We start from the raw sequence: 20,742 nt of genomic DNA on the forward strand, positions 1-20,742 counted from the left end.
ATGAAGCTGAAGCATGAGTAGGGAAGTTATTGTTTGACTAACCTACATGTTTGTACTTAATTTGCAGTGTAAGTGAATCTCAGAACTACCTGTGTTAATCTTATAGGCCATGCTATATTTTCTAACAAGCTAATTAGTAAGCATCATGTAGAGCACTTCTGATCATGGGTCTGTCTTCCATCACACTGAGACTAAATTATTGTGACAAAATATAATCAAATCCCAAAGTTGTGCAACATGTTGTACTATCACATTGTCAAAAACTTAACCTGGAATGTTTCTGGGATCTCCTGTTGGCCTGTTGGATGGTCCGTGTCCTGTTCATCACCTGTTAAATTAGTAATGTTCCCTATAAAACACTTTGTGGACTCTGACATTCTTAATAGTGGAAACTTTTCATCAAACTGTCACTGCCCCATTCAGTACTGACTCTGAAGGTAGTAGTACATTTGAATTTTTTGGTAGGGTAACAGATTACCTTTGAGTCAGTGGGTTTATTTTTCTGAAGAAGTAATTTTTACTTTGAAACTTGCTCTTGATATTTTAATCTATATATAGTATCATAGCAGATTTATGGCAATATATGAATCAACTTCTTGCTGAGCATTTTCATAGCTTAAGTTTTCATTTAGGACGTAAGGTTGGTAACTGCAAAACAAAGTCACATTAACTCTTTCTTACCTCCTGATTTTTTTTCAATTCACGTGAAATAATGTTTCTCGAGGAGCAAAACTGTTTTCAGACTTCTCACTGGTGATCAAGTATGACAAAATGCTTGAATGTAGCTGCTTGTTTCAGCATGTCTTTTTTTAACAAAATGATTAACTTTAAAACATGAATTCAGCAATCTTCTGTAAACAGAAAATTTCTAGCTACACATGATATCAAGTGTGAAAGACAGCATTGTCAACCAGCTTCTCCATTGCATGCTTTCAGTTACCAGTGATGGTTACTTTAGTGTGAAGGTTAGTTTTGAAGAGCAATTGTTCTCCTAATCCTGCCATGTGATAACATTTTTCTCATCAAGTCGGTAGAATCTAACTGTGTAAATATGCAGTCATATTCTCCTTTAATTCTGTCTGGCAGCCAGGGTTCGAGCACACATAACCAATCTGTTTACTCTCACTGTCTATAATAAGGCTTGTCTTGCAATGTACTGACTCTTGCCAGTCTTACTTGACTCATGAACGTACTCAGTACAAATATGGCAGAAAACTGCCATGTATGAGAGCAATAGATAGTCAGCTTCTGAAGTGAAGACTTTTATGTAGGAAGAACTGGAAAAGTTAGGTGTATATCAACAAAGTTAACCACAGTGGTCTAATACTGGACTTAAATAGTAAAGATGCCTGAAAAGTATGGTGTTCAAGCCATAGTTGCCTTCAGTTGTTACAGAAAAGCCTCTCTTGTCGTGATTCAGAGTAAGCCAGTTTGGAAAGGACCTCTGGAGGTCACTTGGCCCCGCTCACCACTTGGCTTTATCTACTCTTGAATAAATAGTTTTTCACTGATCACTGTACTGATAAAATAGCTCCATCTTCTTCAGTGATAAGAAAGGAAAGAAACTAACAAACCTCCAAAGGTATGTGTGGAGAGCAAACTGGAAGGATTCTATAATGTGTAGCAATACAATGCTGTCTCATGGAGCAGGGGGAAATCACGGTTTCTCAGTGTTTTCTGAATGGATTGGTTTGCTTTGTGATGGTGTCCACAATAGAGTGCACATGCTGAATTGCAAAGATTTGACCTTCTTAAAAGGTATGAAAGGGTCTGAGTCATCTCCTGGAATGTGAACCTTGAGTTGTAGGGAGCAGTTTGGTATTTCAAAATGGAAGCTGAGGTCCCCGGTATTTCTTGAACAAGAAGGCTTTTTTAAGATCTGAAAGGCAAGGTATATCTCATGTTTATTCTGCTTTCAGGGTAACTTGTTACTGACAACCCTTGTTTTATTGCATAACATCCAAATAAGTAAACTTCGCATAAAGAGGGGCAACTATTTGCTAGACTTCTGTAAAGGTGAAAATGAAAGAATACAAACATGTTCTTTATTTTCTGATGTATGTGTGTTACTTGGGGAGAAAGGTATTAAACTTTGAGAAGACTGTCTAGTCATGGGACAGGCATTAGACTCAATACCAGCAATGTGCATCTCCTTCAGATTTGTGGCTGACTACTGTTGTGTCTTTAAAGCATGGTTAATATCAATTGTTATTAATGCAGAGCAGTAACTGTAATGAAGAATTTTTACTTTGATTTTTGGGGATAGTTCCGAAAGGTAAAACCATTAGAAAAAATAAGCTTGGGACAAACCTTCATAGGTCATCTAGTACATACATATGCTCCACGGTAACTAGGTCTAGTCTTATGCTATCTTTGCTTTTAGAAAGCATGCACGCTGTTTTGTTCTCCCTCATCTTTCTCCGTGTCTAACTTCTGTCTATTTGCCTTGCTATGAGCTTGTTATGGTTTGTCTTACCCGCTCTGGGTAGGAGAAAGGATCTTCTCTCTGTACTGTGGGCTTTTACGTGCTTGAAGCCTCTTCTGTACCTCCTTTCTTAGTCCAAGACTGCTTAGATGTAAACGTAGAAGTACAGGTAAATAAAGGTGGAAATCAAAAATACACTTTTATGCAGTATCTTCCAAGTTGAAAACATGATTTTTTTTAGGAGCAATATGAATGAGTTGAGGCACCAAAAAAGTGAAGATGTAAACAATGCATAGTAACACTAGTGATGGTGGGACTTTAACGCCCCCCCATGCCTGCCTCCCCTGTCCCCCACCCCAAAGAAAAGGAAAAACACAAACACACGCACACGCACTCCCAAGCAACAAAGGGATTTGCGTTAAATGTCCTTGGTGCTGGTATAATGATGAGATGCTTACTTTAACTCCTAGAGTTAGTAAGGAGAAGCTGCCGTTACATCATATACCTTTGTGGAATATGAATCTGTGGTAGTTGTCTATTTTTGTACAAGATAATATTCTAAGATGTGGTTAACATCAGGGCTAGAAGATGGCATCTTGTCCATGTTAATAATGTTCTGTGCCTTCTAATGTCAAACCCCTTATGTAATTAGCTTATTCAGTATTGAGAGTGTCCCTTCCTGGAAGGTGTGTGCAATGTAACTGAACCTTCTGATCACAGGTGAGATGTGGCTATGCATTTAAAGAGAACTAATGAAGAAAGCAACTGAAGGTGCATATTAATAGGCTGTATGCTTAATACAAACTTGGATCTCTTCCTTCCTTAGAGAGTGAATGTTCTCTTCCTCTTTATTTTGAGGATATACTCCATTATAATCAAGTTACTGACTGGGAACAGTAATTTCTCTTGAAAACTTCAGTTGTTTTGACTTTTGCATTTGTTTCAGGTATAATAGCTTGATAACTCACCCATCGTAAATGGGTGAGGGGAACGTGGGAAATTGCTAACCTGGACAAGAGCACGCAGACAGTCATAGTCTATGTGAATAAGCCTGAGTGAATAGCACCTGAGAAGAAGCTGCATAGCTAGGTAGCTATGTTTCAGATCTTTAAGTAACACCAGTAATCAAAATAAATGGATTCAAGTAATGGAAAGGGCAAGAATACCACTGGTGTACATAAAAATGCAACTTGATTTGAAGTTAATTAGAAAGTGTCTGGAGAAAACACAATTTCAACTGTATCTCATGTAAAGAAAGTGATGGAAGCTGCATAACTTTGGCAAACTTTAAGCCAGGATTCCAAGTGTTAAAAGTTGTACTTTAAAGATCTGCTACAGTCTATTCCACAATATTTTTTCATGTTTATGTAATGGCAATGCATGCTGCCATACCTTACTTTTATTCAGCAGGTAGCTTTCTACAATAAAATCTACAATAAAACGCTGGTAATAAAAATGAAGACCTGCATTATACCATAAGGTTATGGAATAAAGAAGTTAGTTTCATTCCCTTACTCAGTTACAAAATGCTTGGCAGAAGAACAAATATATTTCTTTGCCAAAAATAAGATAGCAAATATGCTTTCTTCATATTTCTTGTATGACAACTTTTAAGTTGTTATAGTTCTGCTGCGTGCTCCTTATTTCTCATTTACTTCAGGTATTTGTAGCCTTGCAACTGAATGTAGCCATGTTTTGTACTAGGCTCTTGACAACAGGACTCCAGCTCAAAACTTTCATCAGTGGTCTGTAACTAGAATTGGAAGAAGCATTGCTAAGAGAAATGCTGTTGCACACCTGAATCTGCAAACTTAAATGCTCCATGGAGAGAGTGGAAACTGAGCTCTCTGCAGGTTAACTGTGAAGAAGAAAGATAAATTTTGTGGGATTTAGTATGTGAAGGAGCGGTACATCTTAAATGCCTTTCGTTAATGTTCAAATACTCGAGTATTATGGTCACAGTAGTAAGGATGGGAATTTTTTTCTTTTTTTAATAGCTTAGGGGTTCTTGACATACTGCTGAAAGTAAACTGGAGTTGGACCAGAATGGGCACTCGAGATTCTGATTTAACTGCGCTGTATGCAGATGAACTCGAGTAAGGTAGAACCTGAGAACTGTATGTTTGGAAATTTGAGGTAAATACAAATGTAGTAATGAGGTAATTTTTGAGAACATGCTTAAAATAAGTGTAAAGTTGCCTATGAGACTCCACTGGAGTGACAAGCAAAGTAATCTCAATCTGTCACTTTCAAAATACAATGCAACGAACACATTTGTTGCTATACTTTATTGCTTCCAGAGATTGTCTGGAGTAAAGTATATTCCCTGGGTGCATCAGGCTTTTTCCTCTGTCACAGACTTAGCCAAAAGCTGTTAAAACTATTCTTGTAGTTTTAAATAAAGTAGATTCCTATTAGGTAACATGAATCAGTGGATAAACTTAATGTAGTTGTATCATCTATTTTTCCAGACTCTTTACTTCATGTATTTTGTTCAGATGAAGTATGAGTTTCTATCAGATTGAGATCTTACACTTAAATTCTAACTATGCTTCCTGCTGGCAACACCTGTAGTGTCACCAGAACCGCTTTGTCAACTCCCTCAACCTGTTCTTAGCAGTCTGACTGTTCTAAACTAGTGTTGCTTCTGTTTGTGGTATCTGTTTCATTGTTGCAGTTTCACAGCCACTTGAAATTACTGGAAACCCTATTAGATCTCACCTGTACTATTAATGCAATTAATTTTAATCTTGTAGTGGTGCTGGAGCAGTTTAAAAACTTAATCAGAAGTATGCCAAATAGATTGCTGTGCATTGCAAAATTGCTTAATGTGTTTTCATCTAAAAGCTGTTCCCCTTCAACTAAGAAATGGTTTCTTCCTTACAGTTTTTTAAATTTGCAATATTGTTTTCCTTCAACAAATTTATGTCAGGCTATTTGGAAAGTCAGGTCAGTAAGACAGCAAATCAAAACTAGATAGCGGGTGATATTGTTAAGTGATCTAACAGAGTTAAATTAGTATTTTGACTTTATCAGTTCTGTAACCCATTCTGAAATATCAGTTATCTTCAACGTTGTTAATAACTCAGTTATAGAATCTCTATTACACTTTCATAGTGTTCCTGTGTTTTTGCTAATTCTACATGAAGCTATTACCAAAAAAATCAAGTACCTGGTTTGGTTTTCTGAATGTATCAACTCTGGCATATTTCCCTCCCCCCGCCCCCCCCCCCCGAGCACACACACATTTAGGAGATATCAAATGTGAACATATGGGCACAGAGTGACACAGCAATAGAAGGATCAAGCTGGATAAACAACCTCTGCATAGAATAACCGTGTCCAAAAGTGTGGTGTATGGTTTGTGGTTTTTTATTTTTAAATCCTAGAACTTGCTGCTTACTGCAATAACTTGCTTTGTGGAGAGCTATCTTCTGCCTCTCCCCTTCCGTCCCAGCAGAAGGTGTGGGAACAAGTTTTCTTTCCTTAGTTACAACAGAGTTTCAGTGGTAGGTACCATGGGACAGGACAAGAAAAGCTTCACAAACTGCAGATAATGCAGGTTTGCTTCCTTGCAGTGTCTTCCCTGACTTCTTTTACCTTCTGAGAAAGAATGGGTGTTATGGTAACAAGAATGGTGTTCCAGTTACTTCCTCATCAAAAAGATTGAAGTGGGAGTACTAGCCTTTTCTAGAAACTGAGCCTTTAAAGTACTTTTTGTACCTGAGCGTCTCAGTCCTGAGCAACATGAGCATCTCATCTCTGTTGGTTGGCCTAATAAAACAACAGAACTTGGTATTTTGTTAGTTATCTGTAAGGACAGTGAAGTACTACTATCTAGGAATAAGCTTAGTGAGAGATGTCATAATGTCAAAAGTGTAATCTGCTAATATTGTTGGTACATCACTTAAATCTCTAACTTGCAACTATCTAAAAAGCAGCTAAGTGCATGTGTTGGTTTTGTTTTCATACTTGCTTTTTAAATTCTTCAGTCCTCCTGGGAGATCCTTTCAGCATGTTGTTTCTTAAAATTTAAGATCGTTTAATTTCCAGCCTGAAAGTTTCTCGTAACTATTTTGCCTGCTAACTGTATCAATGCTATCCTCTCATTTTAAGTAATTTTCTTCTTTTGGTATTTTACCCTTGGCACTTACAGAAAACGCTTGTAACCTTTTTGTTGCCAGACCAAATAATACAGGCTTTATTATTCACCTCCTGTAAGAGCACTTTTCTGTTCTTTCAACTGGAATTCATCTCTCTTGACCAAGGCCAGCTGTGATGGGATAGAGTATTCCAGATAACACTTTTTTGTACAAAAGCACTGGAGAACTCTCAGTTACTCTGTAATGTTATATATAGACCTAAGCATTGGTTCCTCCTCTATGCCTGCCCTGCCCCATTCCCCTCCAGTATCACTCTGTGAGTAACTGGAACATGTAGTCACTAGTGCTTGTGTCAACTGACAAGGGCTTGGCTTATAGCAAAACTTCTTGTTTTTAGTACTGAGGCATAGCATCTCCATGCTGCTTGGTATTATTGTACTTCATAGTATTCCAAGTGTCTCATTAGTATAATTTACTGTTCCATATTTTTGACACATACTTACTGTTTTGGGGAAGGGAAGGAGGAGAGGAAAGGGAACTTTTAAGTTTTGATAGTTTTGGGAGAAACGGGAGTTTTGAAGGAACAGCTCTGGCTTGATAACCATATCACCTGGGTAGTTATGTTGAAATACGCAAGGCTGTAACAATAATAAAGCTTTCACCTTATTTCATAGTTTCCTTTTATGGTTAATAGTCTGTTCATCACTACAAATATTTTTCTGCTAAACTCATATGGTGATGTGTTCTGTTTGGATGGTACTTAGCAGCAATTGGTTGTTTAAATAGTCTTGGATTTAACAAAACAGAAATTAGATAATGAGTGACCTCTCTTCTATAAGCCTGAAAATAGTAGCAAGCATCCTGAGTTCTGTCGTCAAAAAAAATCTTTCACTTCTGGAATCTATTGATGTCCTGTCATTACTGAATTAGGGTTTCAAGATATAATTTCATCACAAGTTTAAGATTATTGCCTGCCTTTAAGTGTTACAAATGTGTAAGCACCCATAGCTTACACAAACTGTCATTTCCACTTGTTTTTCTCAATGTTGGGCCTCTGACTGCACATTCACGTAGCTGTGAATACTTTAAGTCCAGCTATGTCTAAAAGGTGGAAGTACTTTAGACAAAAATACTTTTCCTGTAGTGTTTGCTGTAACACAGCTTTGAAACTGACAGGGGTGGAAAGCTGCAGTTTAGCAGTCCTCATCAAGGGTACTTGTAATCTTTTGTGAAACTCTGGTTCAGTGAGAATGTCTGTCTGCATATGTTCATAGAGTAAACAAACAGAATTTCACCGCACTACTGACATAGTGAAGGAAGGTAGGCTGTCCTGTGAAAAGTATTTGAAAGAACCAGTCTTAAATCTTAGTTTCTCAGGAAAGGAGAGGGCCTATTACTGGAAATACTGTCAACTCTAATGGGATATATTTTTAAATAGTAGTTTGGTTTTTTTGTTTGGTGTTTTTTAAAGCAAAGGGACAATTCTTCCTTACTGTGTTTTTGGATCACTTTTCATTGGAGTACTTTAAATGCCTGACTTTTAGCCTGACGTATCTAGTTGCCAGCTAAAGGCTAACAGGAGGAGAGAAAACAAAGTGCAAAAGTGTCTGTTCAATTTTTATACCACTGACTCTAGCTGCATTGTCATAAATGTTATAGCTATACTATGAAAGGTATTTGCTCCAATGGGGATCTCTGTTTAGTTCCCTTAAGGGAAGGTGTTCTAAAGATGCTAACCTGGCATGCTTAATCTTTGAACAGCTGAAGCAAGGAGTTCAAGGATGCAGAGTTTTGTGCCCATTGACTCATGAATGCTGCTCTGAGATCGCTGTGTGACAAGTAGAGAAGATGCAAACTACTGTAAAACCTTGGCTTCTCAGATGGCTTGAGAGACATGAGTTGGGGCTTGTAAGCCCCTATTTTTGCTTTATGTGTATTATCTAATTTGTTAAAAAAGCCTGCCTTAGAAGTGTTTGGTTTTTCTGTTGACAATATCAATAGCAGAAAGTGACTAGTGCAAGTCCAGAGCTGTGGGAGCTAGAAGCAGAAGCTCAGGCTATAGTAGAATACAGTTATTTAAATGTCTAGGTTTAGTTAAGTCAAGGTGCATCCAAAATCAAGGTAGTTTGTTACTACTTAATAGTATTCCAGGTTATGGCAACAAACTAGAGTTGCACCTGTTCTTGGTGTGTATTTGCTGAGTCGCTAGGGAGGTTGGGAAGGTTGGCGGCCCAGCTTTGAGGTGGGAAGAATTTTGAAATGCACATTTGTGACTGTCATCTAATCTGCTTTGTTCTTTGTACTTGCATAGACTGGAGTAGCATTTGTGGTAGGAGAATGGGGGAGAGGCTGATCTAATTTCAGGTTCCTTAGGAATTTGAAAGCTTTTACTGGTGACAATTGGTGATAGTTCAAAGTGTCAGGTTTTAAATTGTCTATATAAACTTGTACGAATGCAATTGTCTATATTTTTAACCATCTCCTGAAGTTTAATGTGCTGAATTCTAACATGAAAATGGCCTGCACAGGCATTAGAGTGAAACTAATAATTGTACTCTATCCCTGTACCTTCTGAGGTATTTGTGTAAGAGAAGGGGGTTGAAATAATGACATACTAAAAGGTAGGAACTTTGGTTAAATATATGTAGCAGTTGGAAACTGCCTTCTTCCAAGTACGCAAGACTTTCACTTAGTTTTTGGATTAGAGGAACTAACTTTCCTTTCTAATTTATTTGGATGACCACACTTACTAGGATGTCTCCCAAGATGCATAGTTGGGTTTTTAACTTCCATCAGTACTGTGGTACTCTTTGGAAGATATAGTGGAGTTCAGCTGAAAAACTGCATAGTGCAGACTGATAGCTCTAATGCCCTAAACACTGGCTTGTTTAGGTTTTCTCTCCTTAGTCTGTACCGTAACTTCAGTAGTAAGTTAAATCTTACATGAAGAGTATAAGGAAGTGTAATCACTTAAGCTTAGAGTTAATGGAGTTGTAAAATAGGTGTGTTTGGCTCAGAATGTCTGTCACACTTGAACATGTACAGAATGTTTATGCTGTCATTTTACTTAGAAAAGTATGTTATAAAACACACACTGCTATACCACATCTGAAATGTTTTTCTTGCAAATAAAAAAAGAATGCTTGAAACTTTCGGACTTCTTTCATGCATCTGTTTAATGTAATAAATATTTTCATATTAGTATATGCTAATGGCATATGCTGTCCTTGATATTTGAAACTACGCCACCAGACTGCTGATTTGAAAATTCAGTTTTAGAAGCTTTATACCCTCCACTTTCTGATCAGTCAAAATAGACATTGAATAGAATGTAGTTGAAGCTATTTCTTAATAGATACTGCAAGTTTAGTGAGCAGTGTTTTCAAACTATTTAACTTCTAGTTCTGTGGCAGAAGTTCATGCTGGACAGATCAGGCTGTTTTCAAATCGCAGTACAGAGTATCTATGTCCCAAAACTGTTCTGCCCGGGGAGCCTTTAAATACAAAGAAAACATACAAATAAAGTTTGAAGAGCATAGAAGAAAGACCCAAAGTTAGTACAATCAATTTGACATCTTTGGTACCTAATGGGGATTGGAGGTGCTAGGAAATAATTGACGGGAGAAAAGATTTATTTCAGAGGCTTGAAGTAGAGAAGTAGATGTACTAAAGATACTGTGATTACTAGAACACTTCATTGCTCATTAATTGTATGTGGAATGGGAAGGTGCGTGCTCCTAGGTGAGTATCTTTAATTAGCAAAACAGATGTAGGACTAAGAGAGGCTGCAGCCTTTATGAAATACCTAAATTTTGCACTTGATATAAGATACTATGCAGAGGGGAGGGAAGGAAGAAACTGTGCTCACTTCTGGGCCTACAGGTATTTTCCCTCTTCCTTCACAAGCTGGTCTAATTCATATACTTTCTTTAATCTTTCCCTGAAGCCACTCCATTCCCTCTGTGTTTTTTACTCAAGTGTTGTAAAGACAGTTGTTCTGTCTTGCATTGTGATGAAGCTGCCTGCTCCATTTAAATATCCTTTTGTTTGTCTTGTCTCCCTTACTGGTGCATTTTATTGAATGACTTAAAATAAATAGTAAAGAGGATAATGTGCAGAATAGTTCCGAAGCTATATGAGTGTCTTGTCTTTTTGTTTTGTTTTTCTTTAAAAATATGCACAAGACATCTTGCATAGGAGTTAAGTGAAGTTTGCTTCCAATTCAGCATCATGTATTTCAGGAGCGTAGCAAGATGGATGCGTAGCTTTGCTCCAAAGTATTCTATCTTTGGTGTACACACAAAGTACTTAAAACAAAGAGTCTTCCTTTCCTCTCTTCCAGTCCTAGACAAGACCAGAATCAATATCTGTTGTTTGGGGGTGATAGGTTGTAGGTTTGCTCATAAGGCATAGTTAAGCATTAGTGTAGGGTAAAAGGTCAGCTGTATAGGGGACAGCTCCCGAGTATTCTGATTGGGTCACAGAGCAAATTGCAAGAGCAAAGGCTTATCAAATCAACTATTGTAATATCTAGTTTTTAAATAATAATTTTGGTCCTAAGATCAAGCTATAGAAAGCCTACAGCTCTGCTTTATTCCTTTGTAAGTATATCGGAACTGTGGAAAAAGTTCCGATGTGTTCTGTATTCCTGGTAGTCTGTGAATCCTTTCAGTACATCAGAGAGCAGGAGTTTAGCTGGGAGGTAGCAAAAAGCATTGAACGGATTTAGGCAGCATGTATTGGAACATCTCCTTGCCAGGAAGTAAGTAGCCTTTCTTCCAACTCTGAAGTGACTGACTATCAGCAAGGAATTCAGGCTTTGGCAAACCTGGCCATGCTATGACCCTGAGGGAAAATACCTTATTAGTGTCAACTTGTTAATATACTGAACTATAAAATATGGGCATAGTTAGAGTTGTTGCTTGTGCAAGGGAAGTGTGTGGATAGCCTGGGAGAGAGGAGGTAAGAGTCATTGGTGAGGTAAAGCAGAAAAAAAGGGCTAGTGATACTTGCATATATGGGAAGGAAGAGAGGAATTTGTGGTAGACTTTTTTGTCTGTATTAAAGTTTGTGATGATGCGTTCTTGTCTAGCTTAAAATTACGACTAAGTTTGGCATCGTGCTAAAAAGCATTTGAAAGAGCTCTAATATTTAGATTTGCTCAAGTTCAGCATCTTAACTCTCTCTATTCAGGTTCTTGGGACACTCATTTGCCATTCCCATACTCTCTGATCCCCATGTACAATGCCTCGTTCCCACAAACTCGTTTTATTTGTCGTGTACTGAAAAGGTGCGTATGTGCGGAGTGGACAGTCTCATCAATGAAGTGTGCCATAAAGTTGTTTAATTCTTTCATAAATCTTGGTACTCTGGCTTTTGACAACTTTTTCCATGACTGTAAAGGTTGGAACCTTCCTGAAATGCAGTTGTGGAAGCTAATATTGTATGTTCTTCTGTGTAGTTACCATGAAAGAATAGCTCTGAGCACTGTGAAGTCCTGATCCTATCAATGATAGGATCAGCTTAAAGACAATTTAATCCCTAGTGTTTAACAGGTGTTCTTTGGGTGTGACTTCCTTTTGTTCAGCTTTACACAGAACTTCTGTTCTGTTTCTTTATACAGATATTTGGTAGGTAGTTTTGTTCATGATTTCATACAAGGTAAATGTCTTTAATTGTGCTTATGTCAGTAATTTGGTATGTGTATTGGAGTTTGCTCTTAATTACATCATGGCAAGGTAAAATGTCAATGTATAAATTATTTTTCTTTGGTCGAGAAGATGCATCTGTGGCACATAATTCCAAGATGCCATTGGTTTGAGCACTACCCAGTTTAGAAATCTTAAATGTGTTTTAATCCCTTTGTTGTTGCGGTATCCTTGTGATAGCTAAAGATCCGTATGCAGATCCAGAGCTGAGGAAGCCGGAAACTTAACCTGTTCTAATTGGATTTCTTCTTCAACAACTACAATTAAACCATTTCCCAGATTGTATCATGTGGAGTAGGAATCTTCCTATGCATTAGGCCTATGACCTTTCTTGTGTAGCATTTGGGTGGAAGTCTTTGTTCAGGAGGATAGCATAACCTGCTCGAGACAGTCTAGGAAAGGAAGCCTCAACAGACATCAGCTTGAGTCAGTGCTAAAGATCGGTGATTAGAAAAACAAAAGGAAAACTCCTGAGATCCTCTTGATTTGTCCAAAACTTTTAAATGATATTTTGAAGATGTAAAAACTTGAGAGCCATTCTAGTTAAGTAGAAGACAGGCAAGTACTCCCCCTTCCCCTGGATTTTTTTTTTCTTTAAAGTGTTTATTTTTAAGACATGCTAGCATGAGTGAACAGGCTTCTCAACTTTTGGCACTTCTGTATGTGAGCTTGTTTCAAGCTGAAGCTGAATATTATCAAAATGAAGACCCAGTTTCCTCCCTGTTTACCTTGTTTTCAAGGTAGATCTACATAATGCCCTTAGACCTGTAATCTTGGGTTTATCTGTGGCACTTGTCTAATCTGCTTCTACATGTCAACTGTTCTTTGTGTCTTCTTCCAGCAGTAACTTCTGTTAAGATCTAGTCTCTGAATGTCTTCATTCTAGTGGCTAATAGAAGTGGTTTTTTTTTTTTTCTTTTATTTCCACCTCCCCCCCCGAGTTGTGTAGAAGACTGCAGAGATCATCTTATGTTAATTTAGACTTTGGGTGGTCAAACCATGTTTTGCTAGCCACTGAGCTCACTAGGTCTCTCTGTAACTTAAGGCAGCTTGGCAAAAGTTGATTAGGAACTTGGCAGGGCTCAGCCAACCTGCTGTGCTGCAACTTGGGGCATGTATTGTCTAACAGGCTCTGCAGGTAGGACACGAGTACGTACCATATCAGTATTTGTCTTGTAGTGCTATTGCACTTGATTTTACTTAAGGGCTGTGTGTTCCAGATGCAGGTGAATGGCAAACTGCAGATAAGGCACCATCTGGTCTATGGGATTAGAATAGGGAAGAGGCTCGGTGTTGTAGCAGTAGGTTCTGCATTCAAACTCATAATTTCAAAGTAAATGGAGCTATGCAGCTCAAAGGTAGCTGAGCATTAAGCATTGGGCAGGGCAGTCTTGGAGTAGGTGATGATCTTGGGTACTTCTTGGTTCACTTGCATGACAATACTGAAATCAAGCTTCTAAATTGAAATTTGCACTAATTGCTCACTGACTTTTTTCTTCACTGGTAATAAATGCCCCCTGCCCCAACTCTTCCACACCTGTTTACTTGGTCTTAACTTGACCACCTACCTACTAACTTGTCTTCATTTCTGACAGTGTCACTGATCTGTACTTCATGAAGGATTCTGTGCTTTTGTTCATGTTGTCTCACAGAAGGTAAAAGCTCCTCATTCAAATTCATTCCTCTCTTCTGAAGAGAATGTTCTCCTTCGAGCTTGCCAGGCGGCATGTTTTTTTTATAATGTTAGTGGCAGCTTAAGCCACCACACAGTGAATTTTGGCTCCTACTAAACAAGGATTTCTAGAGAAGCTGGAAATGAAGGACAGATGAGATTTTACTTCTATTGCTTGTGATGTTTTTTTCCATTGTTGCTAACAAGTTGGAACCACGCATGTATTAGCACCAGGTAGCAGAATTGCATAGTGAGACTCTCATAGTGTAAACTTCTCTGTCTAGCAGCTTGTCAGTAAGTTTAAGGTTCCTGTAGATGTGAAGTCAAGCTCTTGCTATAGGATCTGATTTGGCAGAGAAATTTTGCTCTGTGACACAAGCATACAGAAGAAAAAACTTTGAACACACCCATTCCTCGCTGCTTCCCTTCTCTTTCCCATTGCTGTGCTAAAAGGGAAAAAGACCTGTCAACAAAGAGGCAAAAGTTGGTTCAGTATTCTGCAGCTAACGTTTGCTATGTTTATATGTGCCTGTTCTCCATGTAGTATAACAAATCTTTCATGTTACTGATATGGCTTAAATATCTCTGGGCTGCTTCTGAAGCTGAGCTATTGCTGGCTGACTTGCGGCTATCCAGATCAGACTATTCTTTTACTGAATATAGGTTGATTCAGAAGTTTCTGGCTGCTTATGCATTTGATTTGTGAGCAGAAAAAAAATTAACTGCTGCAGAATTGACTGAATTATGCAACAGAACTTAATGTTTAGCTAGTTAAAAAACCAAAACAAAACAGCACTGAAGACTGAGAAACTACAGGCTTTGTAAACATGAAAATATTGTCTTGAAGTGTTGAGTCCTGGCATTCTGCCACTGAGAGCATTCCCTTCCTTCATTAATGAATTCAAGTCAAACCATACACTGATAGAAAACTTATATTGAACTAGTTTGGACATGTTACAAATGGTGACATGGAAAGGTAACAAACTTGGTTTATTTGGAGAGCAACAACTTAATTCTTTGACTTTTTTTACAAGGGCAGATTCTTTGAATTAAGTTGTGATCCACCCTTGAAAAAGAAATGTTCTAAGAGATTGTTTTTATAAAATAAACTCCATTGCTGATGCTCTCAAAAACAAGAGGAATAGTTGCTGTTGACAACACCTAATTTCCAAAGATACAGAATGCTAAACTATAGAGAAGCAAGAGAATAAAATGAAATGCTTTCTATTTTTCTTAACTTCTCTTTTGGATGAAGATCTAAGATGTGAATGACACTTGTGTACTTTTGTGAACCCAAATACAGTCCAAAGAAGAGTGACACAACTTGTCTAGCAAATTTCTGTCCTTGATGAACACAAGAGAAACAAAGCAGTGAGGTGGCAGAACTGAAGAGAGATGCCCTCAGAACAGCATTATATTTGTTCCACGCAACTCTTTTACTTTTCCTCTTCAGGCTGCAGCTTCTGGCCTTCCAGAGGAAAGGAGTATAGGAGATAACGGCTTTTACAGTCTTAACATTAGCTGGGCCCCTTAACAATCTCACAAGAATGTAGTTAAGCTTTAGTCCTGGTTTAATTTGTCAGTGCGCTAAAATGGTGATTCTTTCTTCAGTAATGAAATGAAGCTATGGATTCCTGCGTACCATGAGCTGGGGACAATAGTTATACAAAGAGACCTGAGACACCTGAGCTCGCCTTTGTATCCTGTATAACCATATACAGAATAGAACATGAGCAGATTTTTTTTTTCGTTCTTTAAGCTGTCCCGATGAACAGGAATGTTCTGCTGTCTGACTTCTGCAGGTGCTTTTTTTATTTTTAGCTAATTTGTGGCCCTCCCGTCCATCCATAGGTTTCTCTTGGTTCTTGAGCTGTTTAAATTCTTGAACAGTCAGTTGTACTGTTGGCTGGTTATGAAGCCGTCTGCGAGTGGTACCTATGCTTCTCTATAGTTTTGTGTAGTGCCCTGTTTGCTATTTCAGTTTGACTTTCCACAGCCCAAAAGGACTCGCTAAGGTTCTAGCTGTAAACCAGTAATGGGTGGTAGGTCTCAGTAGTCTTTATGGAACAAGGTTTTAACGTGTCTTCAGTGACCTGAAAGAAGCTTAAGTTTGCTTTTATGTACCAGGCCCAGCAAAAGGTCTCTGCAGTCTCGGACTTCAACTGACCTGCTTGAAGCAGGGGAGGCTGTTCAGCTTCTGCAACTCAGAACGTCTTCCTACCATCACAAAACTGTTCTTATCAACACTGGAGTATGTGATAGCATGTATTTAGATTTTGTCTTAAACAATACTTGACCTCTGACTTCCCCAGACTACATGTTTTCAAGCTATGGTATCTTTTGCACAGACATCTTCCAGTCCTTGCAGCAAACAGAAGTCAGTAGGTAAAGGTGCTACTTTGCTGGCTTGGAGTCCTGGCATGTATAACCTGTTGGATCACACAGTCCTAACAACCTGGCATTCCTTTAGTGAGCAGTGTTGTCTATCTTTTCAGAGGCATTTTCAGTGTTCTTATCTCCTGTGGGAACTTGTAAATCTTCAGTTTGAGGCAATGAATATTCTAACTGCAAAATAGCAGTATAGTTCCCCCTAATTCTGAACCATAAGACCAGAAACGAAGATATTTTTAGCTCTTCCTCTTCCATGCCAAGACTTTCTCTTCCCAATCTCTGTCTATAGGTCATTATAGATATATGTACATAGATGCAGTCTAGAGAATCTTGACCTGGTGGCTACATCCTTTCAAGTTCCTAGCCACTCGTTTTGCTGATTCTGTGAAGGTAGCCTTCTGCATTGCCACTGTCTCAGCTAGAAGGCTAGGCAAGGTCTAAGCTCTTGAAGACGGTGTAAGGGAAAGCTGACATCTTCGGAATGTGACAAGGCCCAAAGGTTGCCATAATCTTCTGATGGCTGTCTGTTGTAAAGTCAGTGGAACGGGGATAACTCCGGCTCCTTTACTGATTTCCACCACGACCACTCCCCTCTGCCCCCCTGCCTTCTCCTGTGGAGTCTGTAGCTTGAATGTATTTATGGTCTACTGTTATTGAGGAAGTTTTCTGCAGTATCTATACCTCTTAATATACGGGATATTTTTGAAATGGTTAAGAAATGCTTCCACTCTAATGATTACAGAGTAGCTGAATTAAAAAGAACTCTTCTGTTGTAAATGAATCTAAGAAGAATATTGTGCTGAAACTTTTTTTTGTGTGTCAGCAATTTTGAAAAATCTGTCTCCGGCTAACAGTTTATGTATTGTCTAAAGTTACCTAGTGTAAAAATGGACATGTGAGCTAGTCCTAAGTCTGTAGTGCCTTCAGTGACTGGACTCCTTTGATATTTGTAGCTTACATGCCCATTTTGCTTACTTCCTCGTCTTAGTCCGGGTTACTGGATTGTGTTTTTGAGGAACTGAAGGGGAGGGAATGCTTTCTGAGCTATATGTGATTGCAGGGAGGAACAGGGCCAGAGTTGTTTCTTTTCTTCTCAGAGAGGTTGTCCTTGGGAGGGATGGGGAGTGTGTCCTTGCACACCTGTACATCTACACAGATCTGAGATCTCAGGTTGCTTGAACTGACATCTATTGCATGACTTTTTATCAAATTCTTCTGCTGAAAATACTATTTTCTGATAGTCTGTTAGTGTCTTCTCTGCATGCCTTTATACCTGGCACGATGTTTTGATATCTTATTTAATTTGGGATTTCTTTTTTCTTTCCCCTTTCTTCAGGATATCTCTCATGATTCACCTTTTGCTTTTCTGCTCTTGCTCAGAACTCAGAATATATTTTGTCATCCTGGTTGCAAATTGTCACTTCTCAGCAGAATGAGAGAGCTCTAACATAATCCAAGGTCTTACTTTCAACAGGAGGTTGGACCAGATGATCTCAAGAGGTCCTTTTCAGCCGAGGCTTTTTTAATGATTCTAACTTAACTCTTGTACTCCAGTTGAACTGTGCATCAAAAAGGCATCAGGTCTGAAGAGGAACTTGCCTCTGTATGCTGTTAAACTCTGCTTTTCTTCCCATCAATATCTTATTAATGTCTTCCAAGAGAACTGACAAAAGTGATGCAACCATTTAAGTTTGTAAAAATTCTGTGCTGGAAGAGGTGTAGAAATCTGTTTCCTTACCACCCAGCATGCTTGTTTTAAGAAGAAACTTCCTTGATGCCTACTTGTCTGTCTTCCAGCAGTGAGGTAATGTTACAGTACTAGGAGGCTGTAGAATCTTGCTTGTCCTGAAGACTTTCTGTATGTACTGAATTTGGTCTAGTTAGTGTGTCTGTGCATGCATTTTGGTGTGTGTAGTTTGGTTTTTTTTTTTTCTTTAGCATTGGAGGGGAGAATACAGAAAAATACAGTCCAGCTTAATATATTATTCAGTACAATTTTGTGTGGTTTCTGTATCAAAAGATGTTAATCTGACAAAAGTCAGCGTTTGAATTTTACATCATTAGATGCAGTGCAGCAGGTAAGCCTTTGTGTACTCTAGCATCCTTAAATCATGTAGACAGCTTATGGCTATTAATAGGGAGAAGGTAGAAATGGAAGCAGATAAGAAAATAAGTGGTAACTTGCTTCTTCCTTTGTTGGAAGAAGAGAAGCTTCTCATTCCTTAAGGCTCAATGCTTTCATGCAGCTGAATAACCCAGGATTTGTATGAATGCAACTGAAATCCATCCACCTTACTGTACCTTACAGCACCTTGCAGCTGATGGGACAATATCTTTTTCCCTTGTTCGTCTATAGAAATTTCCTGTCAGTAGGAAGGGAGGGATGATGAGAATTTGGGATTTGTCACAGAAATTTTTTCTAGGAAATCTTCAGTATGTTGTTATACCCACTCCCTAAATTATTCCATGAACTATTTCGACAAGCGGAAGGGACAAGAGGCTGCTAAACTGAAAATACAAGCTTGCCTGCATGGAGCTTTGATGTGAAATTTATGTTTGGAGGTGAGGACTGCAGTGGAAAAAGAACCGGGCAGAGTGGATAACTATTGAATTTAGAGAGTATAGTAAGGAAGAGTATTGTGTCAAAATCGGCTGCACACAACTCAGTTTAAAGCAACTAAATGGACTAAAAAGTCTTCTTAATAATGAATTTCTGAGTGAGCTGGTGAAGTGGTAGAAGTAATTGAATGAGTGCTTGCAAGTGCTTGCTTGCAAGGCAAGAAAATAGGTGTGTACGTTTGCAGGTAAATGAGAACCTTGTGAGCAGTGAGCAAAAATGAGGTGCAGCTATGAGATCAGTTTAAAATGAAGTATTATGGGTGCAAAACAATTCAGCAGTTACTGAACCACATGCAGTAAGTTCTTCAGTTGAGTTGCAGTTAAAGTCTCAACTCTTAAATGTTGTACGCTTGTATATTTAGAATGTTGCTTCTACCGTCACTGGCCAGATTAGTCACAAGTACAGCTGATCAAGTAAATTAATGTTACAGCTGATCAAGTAAACTTCATTGAAGTGAAGGAATACAAATCTAAAGTCTTAGACTTCATATTTTCTGATAAGTACGCTGAACTCTGAGTTCTGGCTGGCAAGATGTGCAACTTATTGGAAGAAAATGTTCTGAACTTACAAGGCATATAAACATCCTCCTGTCTTTTCCTTCTTCCCCCCCTTTTGCCTAATACTGACTTCAGGGGAGTAAGTCTTTGCAATCTTGAGAAGCTGGCTTGCTGCAGAAGCATTAAGTAAGGCACTGTTTTTTGGGCCAAGGTACAAAAGTGAAAGTATGCTGACCAGTGTGCTTGACTCCAAGCGGATAACAGGCATTATAATGGAGTATTCTAGGCAGAGGTGCTAGGCGTATCCTTAAATATTCAGGAAATTGGAGTGCAAGAGCCTGAGTAATTCTTGTACTACCAAGACTCTTGCAAAGAACTTTAAAAGCCCAGGAAACAAACCACCAAAAAAAAAAAAAAAAACCCAAACAAAAACAAACAAACAAGTTCTACAGCTCATCCAAGTAGATTAAGGAAGCCCTTTTCTTGTGAAAGCATTCAATTCCTTTTTTACAGGGTTGTTACCGGTTTGCCTTTTTGCGCTATTAGTGGCCCTAGAGCTGTTGGAGTGCTTCAGTTTACTCGTTCTCTTTTCCTCTCTGTAGCCTACATCACAGTTCACAGTATCCTTCAGGGAGTGCTTTTGGGTGTTAAGTAAAAGCTGATACAGGCTTGCTCTGTAGTTGTCTGTTTCCTCTGCTTCAAAGATACGGAAGAGTGTCAGTCACTTCCTGTTGGCTCTTCCATGAGAGGAAAGGTAAAGGCTTCACTGCAAGTTAGCAGGTGGTTTTTGCATCTTGTGTTCTTGTGGAACCTCTTCAAGTAATATGTTGGCTATACATTAGCTATAATGTTTGTAACGGGTGTGTTAGGTCTACAGAAATTAATTCTAGTTGCTTTCCTGTACAGTAACAAAGATGACTGTTAATGGTAATCAGTGTTTACTAAAACTCAAGAATACTATGCAAGATAATAACAATTAGATGCCAGTGCTGTTAGATGTCTTCAGAAGATACGTTGGGGCTTTATTTGAAATGCTGCTTTTTAGTATTCATCCTCAATCTAAAGAGGCTGCTTGTGAGAAGAGCATCTGTGGGCCAGTGCTTTGGCATCATTACAGCTAGGAATATGGAGTTGCGAAATATTAACTAAAATGACCTTTTTTACAGAAAACTTTATGCTAGAAGAGGACCTGAACTTAAAAATCTTAAATCACGAAGCCTGTTAACTGAAGCACAGAGGTCTGATGTACAGTTGTAGCTTTTTCTTATTGTGGGTGTGGGGAGAATGCTCAATGTATTTGAGGAAACTGTCTTAAAATGTGACAGG

General features: G+C 38.5%; 1 protein-coding gene across 13 annotated transcripts in view; it reads left to right on the forward strand.

Moving 5' to 3' along the window:
* TRIP12 (thyroid hormone receptor interactor 12) overlaps positions 1 to 20,742 on the forward strand; it is an 83,098-nt gene that overhangs the window by 3,298 nt on the left and 59,058 nt on the right. Inside the window, exon 1 of one of the 13 annotated variants that reach the window (XM_082319938.1) lies at positions 5,702 to 5,780. The exons of 10 other annotated variants lie outside the window; for them this stretch is intronic. The gene's annotated coding sequence lies outside the window, so the exon portion shown is untranslated. Of the gene's footprint in view, positions 1 to 5,701; positions 5,786 to 5,857; positions 5,935 to 20,742 lie in introns of those variants that run through there. 2 more of the 13 variants (XM_082319936.1, XM_082319941.1) reach the window with 2 other exon arrangements.

This window comes from Platalea leucorodia (assembly GCF_965183815.1).
Source record: "Platalea leucorodia genome assembly, chromosome: 8".
Taxonomy (NCBI): Eukaryota; Metazoa; Chordata; class Aves; order Pelecaniformes; family Threskiornithidae; genus Platalea; species Platalea leucorodia.